The following is a 12,777-nucleotide window of genomic DNA, read 5'->3' as shown; positions in this document are numbered from 1 at the left end:
CCACTTCAAATCTACTGGATCAGAATCTACATTTTATCAAGATCCCCAAATGACAATGACATCAATGACTGAAAAGCACTGCCCTAAAATAATTTCCTTTTGTTGACATGTACATGAAACATGGAGGTTTAGGAGGAAATGATATTTACCATTTGTGAAGATTATCATTTCTGGCATCCATTTATGAAGACTATATTCTCATTGCTCTCCCAACTGGTTTAAACCTTGGTATTCATAAAAGTTACATCTCATAATCCACATCCAAACTTCTGATGTGAAGATTATTATATTAAGAGGTCAAAACAAAGGCTGAAATATTTATAGCAACAGAATATTCTGATAACTCAGAAATCACAATCTCTATGAGTCTTGAAAGAAGGTCTCCTTTCAGTTACCAATAGGCAACGAATGTACTACAACCAGCATGTGGGTTCACATTCAGAAACTAATTTAAATGCTGTTCAGCTACAATAATATTTTTTAAAACTGTTTACAGTTTTGTAGTTTAATCAATCTGAAGAGTTTTATTTTTATACTTCAGTCTCTTAATCAGACGTAAAGACAGAGCTTGCATCTCATCAGCAAAAGTACACGTTAAAAAGGAAAACACAGAAATGCACTTTTCTTGACTGATGGACATGTAGCTCTATTTAATAGATACTTTATATTTAGTATTTTATTATTGAGCTTAGTTCAGTATAAATGCACATTTTCAATGTCATGAATACATGGCATGAATGATGTGACAAGCAATTTGCATTTATATAGCACCTTTCAAAGGTTTAGGAACGCAAAGCAAAGCATAAATGCTTGTGTAACTTTGCAATTAAGAATTCACTTCTAATTACTCCTACTTAAATGTGCAGTCTCTTTTTAATCACAACATTTTTACACCTGTGGTTAAGTGCTCTGACAGAGCGTTAGCCTTATCTCCAAAGCATGCAAATTGCATGACTGGGTTTTGTAATAAAAGCTACATTTGCCAGAGGGAAAATGATCACAGACATGTAATGCCAATAACAATATTAAAAACATAACTAAATTTCAAAGCATCATTCTCTTAGGTTATATACTCATTCAAATCAACACACACTCGCACACACACAAACACACACAAATGCATGTTCAGCTCTGGAGCACGCACAAGTTTTTGGCCCAGATATACTTCTGCTATCACCAGGAAGTTAAGAGATGAGATCTGAAAACCAGCTTGTAAACGTACGCTTGCCTGTAGTAAATCTTTAGCTACCAGAGCTACAATTGCTAGCATGTGTGAGATTCCTCGTTTTCTTGTATAACCAAGGGACTAGTAAATAATATGATGTTTTTAAAAAATGATATCCTGCTACTAGGGGAAAGCACAATTCGGCTGCAACATATGGTTCTGGAGGGCTACAGCCTCGTAAATGGGGCTGAGGAAAGAAAAGCAATTCTGGGAAGGTGGTTGTAGCTAAAGAGAAGGCCCTGGTGACAACCATCTACATAACTGACTGCAGTAAAGCATGAAGCTCCATTTTCCAAAGCTGATTAGAAAGAAGATTTATTAAGAACCTATGATGATCTGGGGACCAGTGTAACACAAATAGACAAGGCATGGTTCCTGCACCTTGAAAGGCTGCCAAGAGGCAGCAGAGCTGGGTGGACCCAGAAGCAAATACATTCCAAAATTCACAGTCAGTCATGAAAACCTAAAGAAATCAGAAGTTCTTGAATTTTTCAATAAAATAGCATCAGTTGTCTGAAAAATAATTTTTTTAATTTTATGGGTTTTTTTTAACGATTTACTTATTTATTTATTCAGAGAGAGCGAGAGAGAGGCAGAGACACAAGCAGAGGGAGAAGCAGGCTCCATGCAGGAAGCCCGATGTGGGACCCGATCCCAGATCTCCAGGATCACACCCCAGGCTGCAGGCGGCACTAAACCGCTGCGCCACCTGGGCTGCCCTCTGAAAAATAATTTTAAAACAGGCTGTCCAGCTTAAAAATAAATATTGAGTCCTTCCTAGATGCCAGATATTGTGCTCATCTGATGATGAAAGTGATAACAATCACAGCAATAATAACAACAGCAATAATAATAAAGATGATCATAAAGGAGTGTTGGAGAAACCACATAACACTTCCTGAATTGAGGAAAGTCTCAGGATAGAGGGCAGGGGAGAAATAACTAAACACTATAATGTATACTTTTGTAATCTTGTGTGCAGTGCTCTGAGAGCAGAGAACAGTGAATATTTACTTCTCCTAGTCTTTGGGAAAGACTCCAGGAAGACAAGGACAGTTCAGGAGGACTGTGAAATGCCAGTAGGAGTCTGCCAACACAAGGTTGGTGGGAGAAAGAGGATTATCAGGGAGGAGGAACATTTAAATTCGAATATTCACACAAATTCTTTGCGTGACCCTTGACCTCATACCTAAGCATGACTATAACAGCATGTTAATCAGGAGTATAGTCTCAAAAGTCAAATTGTCTCTATTCATGTCTAACTGTGTGACTTTGGACAAGTTACTTAGCCTGCCTGTCTCAGTTTCCCCATCTGCAAAGTGGGGAAAAGATCCTCATCTGAGGATCATTGTAAGAACTGAATAGTACTTAATATTAAGTATTTAGAATTTTGACATATGACTAACGTTTAGTAAATATCAGCTGTTGGTTCGGTTTGACTTCTGTGTCTTTTTTAGGTAAAGCTAGAGCCATTACCAGTATATGGTGAACAAAACAGCAAAATAATCATCCTCTGCCCCTGCCCCAGTCCCAGTATGTTAGGAAGCCTGTCTGTTGCTGGTTTCTGGAGGGCAAGATGTTGGTGCTACTGTGTGAAAAATAAAGCATCATACCCTTTAAGTCTGCTTCTTTCCCACTCACATTCCCCATTAGACTTCTCTCGTCTTTACAATTATCCAATGAGGAAAGTAGTGTTATTATCTCCATTTTACAAATGAGGGCTGAGGCTTAGAGAGAAAATAATTCAGCAAGTTCAAGAGCCGCTTACTTGTGAAGCCATGATTAAAATTTAGGGTGTTTTAACTGGGGAAACCAATTACTAACCACTTTACTGAAATGTCCTAAGATAGAGTTTCATCCAGACTAATCACCCCTCAAGGACTGAAGCATCAAAGGAGCCCAGATTCCATTTCCAGGAGGGGTTGAAAGGGGGGTGTCTAGGAATTCTGAAAGCCTCCCCTAACTAAAATCCTAAAATGCTGGATTGAAAAACATATTGGTGAACTTGTCACCAAAGGAAGGAATCTGCAGAGAGCAAAAAGTATGTGAAAGCAGGGATACTCAGAGATAAATGATCCATGAAAAGAGTTTTCAACAAGAAAATTTCTATTGACTCTTGGGGACTTTGAGTTACTATTTCGATGGCTACATAGTGCAGGTGACAGAGGTAAAGACTAAAGTTCACTAAACATGAGTAGCCTAAAAAAAAAAAAAAAAAACATGAGTAGCCTAAGAAATGATTTCTACATATAACTAAGACCCTTAAAAGGAATCAGGAAAGGGGATCCCTGGGTGGCTCAGCGGTTTAGTGCCCGCCTTTGGCCCAGGGTGTGATCCTGGAGACCTGGGATCGAGTCCCGCATCCGGCTCCCTGCATGGAGCCTGCTTCTCCCTCTGCCTGTGTCTCTGCCTCTCTCTCTCTCTCTCTCTCTCTCTCTCTCTCTCCCCCTGTGTGTGTGTCTCTCATGAATAAATAAATAAAATCTTAAAAAAAAAAAAGGAATCAGGAAAGAAATAAGAGGAAGAGGAGCCCATCTGCCATGGCTATGACATCACTCTATAATCCACAGCACCTCATTCTCACTGCAATGATCTCTTTCCATCTTATTTTTGTTAATTGCAGATATACCTCAGAGATACGATGGGTCATGTTCCAGACCATGGCAACAAAGTGAATATCAAAAGAAAGGCAGTCAAACAAAAGTTTTGGTTTCCTAGTGCATGAAAGAGTTATGTTTACCTTCCACTGTAGTCTGTTCAGTGTTCAACAACATTATGTCTTGAAAAACAATGTAGATACCCTAATTAAAAATTACTTTATAACTGAAAAATGGCCTTTTTATTACCATCATCTGGCCTTTCAGTAAATCATAATCTTTTTGTTTGCAGAGGGTCTTTGCCTTGATGTTGATGGCTGTTGACTGATCAGGGTGGCAGTTGTTGAAGGCTGAAGTGGTTGTGGCGATTTCTGAAAATAAAACAACAATAAAGTTTGCCGCATCAATTGACTCTTGCTTTCACAAACAATTTCTCTGTACCACGTGATGCTGTTCGATAGCATTTTACCCACAGTAGAACTTCTTTCAAAATTGGAGGCAATCCTCTCAAACCCTGCTGCTGCTTTATCAACCAAGTTTATGAACTATTCCAAATCCTTTGTCATTTCAATTATCTTCACAGCATCTTCACCAGGAGCACTTTCCCATCTCAAGAAACCACTTTCTTTTCTCATCCATAGGAAGCATCTCTTCAACCATGGATTTTTATCATGGTGTTGAGGCAGTTCAGTCACGTCTTTTTTTTTTTTTTTTAAGATTTATTTATTTACTGAGAGAAAGAGAGGAGGATGGGGAGAGGAAGAGGGAGAGAGAATCTTCAGCAGACTCCGCACTGAGCAAGGAGGCCAAAATGGGCTCGCATGATCCCCAAATCATGACCTGAGCTGAAATCAAGAGTCAAATGCTTAACCAACTGAGTCACCCAGGCACTCTAGTTCAGTCACATTTTTTAGGCTCCACTTCTAATTCTAGTCTTCTTGCTGTTTTCACCACATCTCCAGTTATTTCCTCCACTGAAATCTTGAATCCATGAAAATTATCCATGAGGGATCAAATTCTTCCAAACTCCTATTCTTGTTGATATTTTGACATTATCTCATGAATCATGAATGTTCTTAATGGTATCTGAAATGGTGAACCTTTTGCAGAAGGTTTTCATTGACTTTGCCCAGATCCATCAGAGGAATCACAATCTATGGCAGCTAAGGCTTTAGGAAACGTGTTTCTTAAATAGTAAGAATTGAAAGGTGAAAATACTTGATCAGGCTTCAGGATGGATGTTGCGTTGGCAGGCACGAAAGCAACGTTAATCTCATTGTCCATCTCCATCAAAGCACTTGCATGACCAGATGCATCAACAATGAGCAGTTACTTTTTAAAAATAATCTTTTTTTTTTTTTTTTTTCTGAGCAGTAGGTTCCAACGGTGGGCTGAAAGTATTCAGTAAACCATGTTTTAAACAGCTGTGCTTCATCCAGGCTTTGTTGTTCCATTTCTAGAGCACCGAAAAAGTAGATTTAGCATAATTCTTAAGGGCTGTAGATTTTCAGAATGGGAAATGAGCACTGGCTTCAACCTAAGTCACCAGCTGCCTTAGCCCCTAACAAGAGAATCAGCTTGTCCTTTGAAGCCAGGCACTGACTTCTCCTCCCTCACTATGAAAGTCCTAGATGTCATCTTCTTCTAACAGAGGCCATTTTATCTCCATTGAGGGTAGTCACCTTCATTAATTATCTTCTGGATAACTTGCTGCAGCTTCTACATCAATTAGCACTTGCTGCTTCACATGGTACTTTTATGTTACAGAGATGGCTTCTTTCCTTGAACCTCATGACCAACCTCTGCTGGCTTCATACGGTTTCCTGCAGCTTCCCTGCCTCTTTCAGCCTTCCTAGAATTGAAGAGAGTTAGGGCCTTGCTCTGGATTAGGCTACTTGGCTGTTTGGTTCAGAGGCCTAGTGCTCGGCCTATGTTGTCTTTCAACATGCCTTCCTCATTCAGCTTAATTATTTCTAGCTTTTGATTTAGAGGAAGAGACGTGTGACTCTTTCGTTTGAACACTTAGCAGCCATTGTAGGGTTACTAATTGGCCTAATTTCAATATTATTGTGTCTCAGGGAATAGGGAGCCTGAGGAGAGGGACAGAGGCAGGGGAATAGTCAGAACATATACAACATTTACCGATAGGTTTGCCATCTTACGTGGGCACAGCCCGTGGCCGCCTAAAATGGTTATATAGTAACATCAAATCACGGATCAGTCATCATAAAAAGTATAATAATAATGAAAATGTTTGAAAATCATGAGCATTACCAAAATGTGACCCAGACATGCACAGAGCCAATGCTATTGGGGAAAAATGCACTGATAGACTCGCTTGATCACGGGGTTATCACAAAACTTCAATTTGTAAAAAAAAAAAAAAAATGCAGTATCTTCAAATTGCAATAAAGCAAAGAGCAATAAAACAAGGTATGCCTCATATGTCAATTAAATCTCAATGAAGCTAAAAAAAAAATCTCAATAAAGCTGGAAAAAATCCCCACAAAACATAAGTTAAAAATGTAATACAATATGCTGGATGGCAATTATCAGATGTGTCCCAGACACCAATCGAGAAGCTGCCAAGACAGGGTCGATGGTGAAGATATGCTCTTTCCCTTTGTCCCTGAGTTATAGAATGCAGATCTCATGGCAATCAAAGTCACACAGCAAAAGAAATCTATTCAATTAATTACAAAGGGATACTAAGGTATATCAGAGCCCGAAGCCCAGAGATGCACATACAAACCTAGAGGCATTGAAATATCACATCTATTTTAGATGGTCACCGGAAAAAAATAATACATATACTAATGAATAAACAGCTGGTAGATTTTGAGAGTAAACTATCGCTCTGTGACTATAAAGTAACTCTGAAACAGACACTGTCTTCCAGTATTTCATAGGACAAAAGAAAAAAATGGTGTCTAAAACTCTACATCCATAGAAAACCTTCCCTTCAACTATGATTTCTATCTTTCTTTCATACATTTATAAAATATATGTTACCACTGTCCAGAAATGAATGAGTTATAAAGGTTTTTGCTCCAAAGATATAATTGAGCTTCACATAAGACTTGACTCATTCATTTAAAAAATTTTTTTCATTCAAACTTAAAATTACTGAAATTATTGATGGTGGCTCTCTCAGAAGGAAGATGTTAGAAAGAAACCAGAAAAAAAAAAAAAAGAAACCTAGTGTCTCTGAGACTCCTACCTGATGGGTAATTGAGTTGCAAACCCTTTAGCTATGCTGTTATCATTCCAGTGAATTCAGTCTGCATCTGTGAGTGGAGAAGAGCCTTTGTCAGATATAGTTTCAAAGACCTCAGACCAAATATATGTAATTATTTTCTATCCCCTGAACATTTTTTCTTAGAAGGAAGTAATAACCAAATGCCTAAGAAAAAGACCCAGGTAAAAAGAAATCCATTTCATGTTCCAATTATCCAGGTTGAAGAAGAAAGTATAACTTTTAAATTACATGTGATAGAGCAATACTTCTGTTATAAGAAACGAAATATCAAGTATAAGGAGGACTTTCATTAACTGAAATAACAAAGGTGGTTTTATTCCCTATTACTCTATTATTCCCTATATATAAATGAATATATATGAATATGTGTCGAGCATATATGAAGACATATGTATGTATATATAAACATGCATGTAAGAGAGATTTTGGGTAGTACGAGGGGCTGCAAACAAGCGCTCCTAAAAACTCTTAATAAGTTTCTATGTTGATTCAAACCTGCTAGTATATATTTGTAGAGCAGTCCATGACTTGAATTCTTTTTCCATGTGTTGGGTGTCAGTTGTGAGTCACCATCTCTGTTTACAAGGTGGCTTTAAGCAAGTGTCTCACTTACAAGCACACTCTACTCATATGCAAGCGTTCAGCATTCCTCTCCTCAGTCGTATAAAAAAAAAAAAAAAAGTACTTATCCGAAGATGAATTTCCATTCAGCTTGAAATGCTTTGCTGTTTCTCACTTCCCTCGTTAGTGCCAAGTGATTGGCAAGTTACCCTCCAGACAGGGCACCGTCTTCTATGTGTCGATTTAGGACTAAGTGCCCAATAAAGCATAGCCAAAAGGAAATATATAAATCTGTTTTGAAATTCAATAAATTTATAAGCCATGCTACTCACCAAGGCCTGTGGGAGCATATACATCATAAAACACCACTGTAAAGCTATAAATATTTCAAGCAGTTAGTAACGGCTGAAAGCACATCCCTGAAAGCCTGGTTAAAGATGGGCAATGCACGATGCCCTAGTCAGAGCTGGTGCAAGGTCCTTCCAGCAGTCTGTTTTTCTAGGCAAATGAAAAGGCACAGCCCCAGCTGGCACCTAAGGCTCCTTTATTTCAGGTCGCAGAGGTGCTGAAATTGTCTCAAGTTCAAGCCCGGTTCTGTTGATTGCCTCTCATCATCTTTCCTTCTGCCCACCCACTCTGTGGGTTCTGTTTCACACCAGCTCACATACAAGCAAGAAATGAGCTGTGCGGGCGATGGGGTAGGAGAGCTGAGGTTGGCACATGGAACAACTGGCCCGCCGTTGCCTTGGGTTACTGTGTCTGGGCCTTGGCTTTCCATCTGCAGAAACCCCATTCAACCCCCTTTTTATTCTTGGATACCATTGTGTTTTATTTCACTAATATATCCTCTCTGTTTTTTTTGTTTTTTAAGATTTTGTTTATTCATGAGAGACACACAGAGAGAGAGAAAGAGAGGGAGGGAGGCAGAGACAGAGGCAGAGGGAGAAGCAGGCTCCACGCAGGGAGCTGGAGGTGGGACTCAATCTGGGGACTCCAGGATCAGGCCCTGGGCTGAAAGCAGGTGCTAAACCACTGAACCACCCAGGGATCCCATTCTCTCTGTATTTTTTTTTCCTGCTGCCATATTTGGATATAGATATAGACTGTATCCTAATATGGGCATTTTTGGGTTTAGCTGCTTTCTATGAGTATACAGTATTTAACACATCAAATATTTTATCATGACTGAAAAGATCAAAGCTCAGGTCATGGTAGTTTTGTAAATTTTGTCCATTCTCCCATCACTGATTTGAAAGTTATATATTTTCCTTTAGCACATTATTCTAGCGTCATTTAGCCTATCAATGCCTTTTGGGGGCTTTTCTAAATATTTTGGTACACATTCAACAAAATCTAAAGTAAAGTATTTTACTTTATTTTCTCTCTGAGTAAAACAAACCTCTGACAGCATTTTAACTTCATTTAATCCCTCCCACTGTACACATCATTTTGGTCAAATATTTTTTTACCCCACAAATTATATATTATTGTTTTATATCATTATTGTTTGTTAAGATTTAATCAAATAAATATTGTGATATTTATTCATTATTATTCATTCTTGAATCTTGCACCTTCCTTCTGATATCTTTTTCCAAAAGCACCTCCTTTAGAAATGACTCTAGTGAAAGTTTTCTGGTGGAAAACTCTAATTTTGTCTAAATATATTATAAAAATTATATATTTTCCCTTCTTTCAGCTCTTTAACAGATTATTTCTCATTTTTGTTGCTATCATTAATATTAAAAAGTTAAGTGACTCTCAAACAGCAATTTCCTCTGATTGCTTCTAAATAGGCTTTGTTTCTGGTCACCTGCCTTTCACAATATTGTCTGCTGATGGTCCTCTTTTTCTTCATAGGACACAAAATCTTGAATCTGATTATTGGTGGTTTTCACCAGTTTTGCGTTATCTTAGCTGCTGTTTTTTCCAAAATGGCTTTTCTCTCTTTCAATCTGTTGGATCTTCCCAACTTTTCCTCTCTTTCTTTATCTCACTTTTGCATTTCTTTTTTGTCTTTCTGTGTTACTTTCATCTTTAGATATTTCTTCCAACTTACTGGTGTCACATTCACCTCCATTTTACTATGCGATGGGACATATTTTTGTGGATACATAAGTATTTCTGCTGGGAAAATACCAGGGGTGGAATTGTGGAGTCAGAGGTAAGGTAAATAGCTGTGTGAGAAACTAATTCCCTGCCCAAGTATTTGTACCATTTTATATCCCCATAAGTAATCTCTGAGAGTTCCGTAGCTTCTCCACCATATAACACTTAATATTGTCAGTACATTTTATGTTAGCCATTCTAGTAATTTAATATTGTATTTTCATTATGATTTTAATATATGGTTCTCTGATACCCAATAACATTAGCTTGTCTTGTGCATATTTACATTGTTTTTATCTTTTTTTGATAAGTGCCTGTTGAAATCATTTGCTTATTATTATTGCATTATTTGTCTTTTCATCATTGTATTACGATGTTCTTTATAAGTCCTGATATTACTTTACTGTTAGATATATATAGTACATATTTTCACCCAATGCTGACACATCTTTTCATTTCCTTAACATTGTCTTTTGAAAAGCAGAGTATTTTTTATTTTTATTAAGACCAATTTATCATTCAAAAAAAATAATGCACTTTGTACCCTTAGCAATCTGTCGATTTTATTCTTTTGTAATTCTGTTATGGCTAGTTGAGTTCTTTGAATTTCCTATTTTCTAAAAAACACAACTATTATTTTATGCCCCTCAAAAAAGCCTGCTTTAATTTTGACATAGGTAAGTTTTAAATCTACGAATCAATTAATGATTAACACAATAATAACATTGACTCTTTTAACCTATGAACATTGCATATCTCTTCATTTATTTAAGTATTCTCAGTAATGTGCTGATAAATGTTTAAAATCAGCTGTTTAGGATACATAGCTCTCATGTGCAGCATTTGCTGATTTCTATGGTATAAATACTCCTAGCATGACTCATCTTTAGTTACCAATGTGATGTGATTGAACAGGAAGTTGGGAAAGTGGGCTCCAATGTACGATCAAGGCTTCATTACTCTGGTGTGGTGATCTTGCAAATTGTTAAATTTATTTTCCTAAAAGTTTTATGTCTTTTGAGGCTAGCATAAATGGGATATATAATTTCACTTTCCAAATGTTTGCTTCCAGAATAACTGGAATACTATTTATGCTTACATTGCTCTGTGTTCTGTTACTTTGCTTTATTCACTTACTAATTCTAGTAGGTTTTTTCTGTAAATTCCTAAGGTTTCTTTAGGTATAAAATGATGACATTATATATGAATAGAGATATTTTTATGACTTTTATGCCATTTTCAGCTCTAGGATTTTGATTTTTCTTGCTACCATTAATACACAAAATTTGTCATTTTTATCTATCCAAGAGTAGAGCCAATAAAAGCTATCCCATTATTTAAATTAATAAAAGCTATCCCATTATTTAAATTAAATTTTTATCCTTTTTTTGAATATAATACAGGTAGTATAAATTCTGATCCCAAAACACCTGAGTTAAAATTTACCATTAGGAATTCCCAAAGAAGACATTATTTTTAAAAATATTTTAGTGATTTTTTAGTATATTCATTATGTTGTGCACTCATCATTGTTATCTAATTTTAGAACATTTCCATTACTCCAGAAAGAGAAGCTCTCCCTACTCGCAGTTAGTCTCAATTTCCCCCTCCCTATATCCCAAAATATTTGCCTATTCTGGATATTTCATATAAATGGAATTATATGTGGCCTTTTGTGTCTGGCTAGTTTAGTTTAGCATACTGTATTCAAGGTTCATCTAAGTTGTAATGTATATAACAGTATTTTCATTCCTTTTTATGACTGAATAATGTTCTGTTGTATAAATATACCACATATTGCTTATCCATTCATCAGCTGATGAGCCTTTGGGTTGTTTCCACTTTGGGGGGGCGGATTATGAATAATGTTCTTATAAGCATACATGTGCAAGTTTTTGTAGACATGTTTTCAATTCTCTCAGATATACAACTAGCAGTGCAATTTCTGGGTCAGGTGATAATTTTATACAAAGCTTTTTGAGGAACTACCAAACTATTTTCCACGATGTCTACACCATTTTACATTCCCACCTGCAACGTAGGAGAGTTGATTTTTTTTTTTAAACATGATTGCTAACATTTGTTATTTTCTGTTTTGTGTTTTTACTTAGTAGCCATCTGAGTGGGTATAAAGCTGTATCTTGTGATTTTGGTTGATTGTTTTCCCTAGTAACTAAGGATATTGAGTTTGTTTTCACATGCTTGTTGGTCATTTGTACATTTTCTTTAGAGAAATGTCTATTCAAGTCCTTTGCACAATTTTTAGTTGAGCACTCTGTCTTTTAATGCTTGAGTTGTAAGAGTTCTTTATTTTGGATATTGGATCTTCATAAACAAATACTTTCTCCTATTCAGCATCTTTTTACTTCCTTAACAGTGTCCTTTGACATACTTAATTGTGATAAAGATAAATTTATATTTTTCTTTATTGTTTAAACTTTTGGCGTTATAAATTTTTTAAAAAGTGGAATAATTCAAGGTCATATGGCCTAATCCAAGGTCATTTAGATTTTCATTTGTATTTCATCTTCTAATAATTTTGTAGTTTTATTTAGTTATTTTTTTTAATTTTGTAGTTTTAACTTTTACATGTTGGTCTTGGAAGCATTTTGAGTTAATTTTTATACATGGTATGAGGAGGTTTCCAAATTCGATGTTTAACATGTGGCTCTCCACTCATTTCACCACCATTTGTTGAAAAGACTACTCACTGCCCATTGAATTATCTTAGCACTTTTGTTGAAAATAATTAAAAATAAACGTATGGATTTCTTTCTGACTCTCAATTCTTTTTTTTAGCATGGGGTTTTATTAGTTTCAGGGGTAAAATATGGTGATTCAACAATTTCATACATCACCTAGTGCTTATCATGACAAGTGCACTGCTTAATTCCCATCATCTCTTTAATCTATCCTCCCATCCATCATCCTTCTGGTAACCACTAATTTGTTCTCTACAATTAAGAGTCTGTTTCTTGATTTGTCTCTCCCTTTTTTTTCTCCCCTTTACTCATTTGATTTGTTTC

The 12,777-nt window shown here is 36.4% G+C and overlaps 1 long non-coding RNA gene across 13 annotated transcripts in view; it reads right to left on the bottom strand.

Annotated features, from left to right (window-relative positions):
- Positions 1-12,777, bottom strand: part of LOC144305133 (uncharacterized) — a 332,824-nt gene that overhangs the window by 191,997 nt on the left and 128,050 nt on the right. For 12 of the 13 annotated variants that reach the window (XR_013372155.1, XR_013372162.1, XR_013372152.1 and 9 more), the window contains 2 exons: positions 7,043-7,109; positions 4,072-4,193 (listed from right to left, as the gene is read on the bottom strand). This is a non-coding gene — a long non-coding RNA (uncharacterized LOC144305133). The remainder of the gene's footprint in view (positions 1-4,071; positions 4,194-7,042; positions 7,110-12,777) is intronic. The other variant, XR_013372161.1, reaches the window with a different exon arrangement.

The sequence above is a fragment of the Canis aureus genome, chromosome 35 (assembly GCF_053574225.1).
Source record: "Canis aureus isolate CA01 chromosome 35, VMU_Caureus_v.1.0, whole genome shotgun sequence".
Classification (NCBI taxonomy): Eukaryota; Metazoa; Chordata; class Mammalia; order Carnivora; family Canidae; genus Canis; species Canis aureus.
This window is presented reverse-complemented; position numbering and strand designations above follow the sequence as displayed.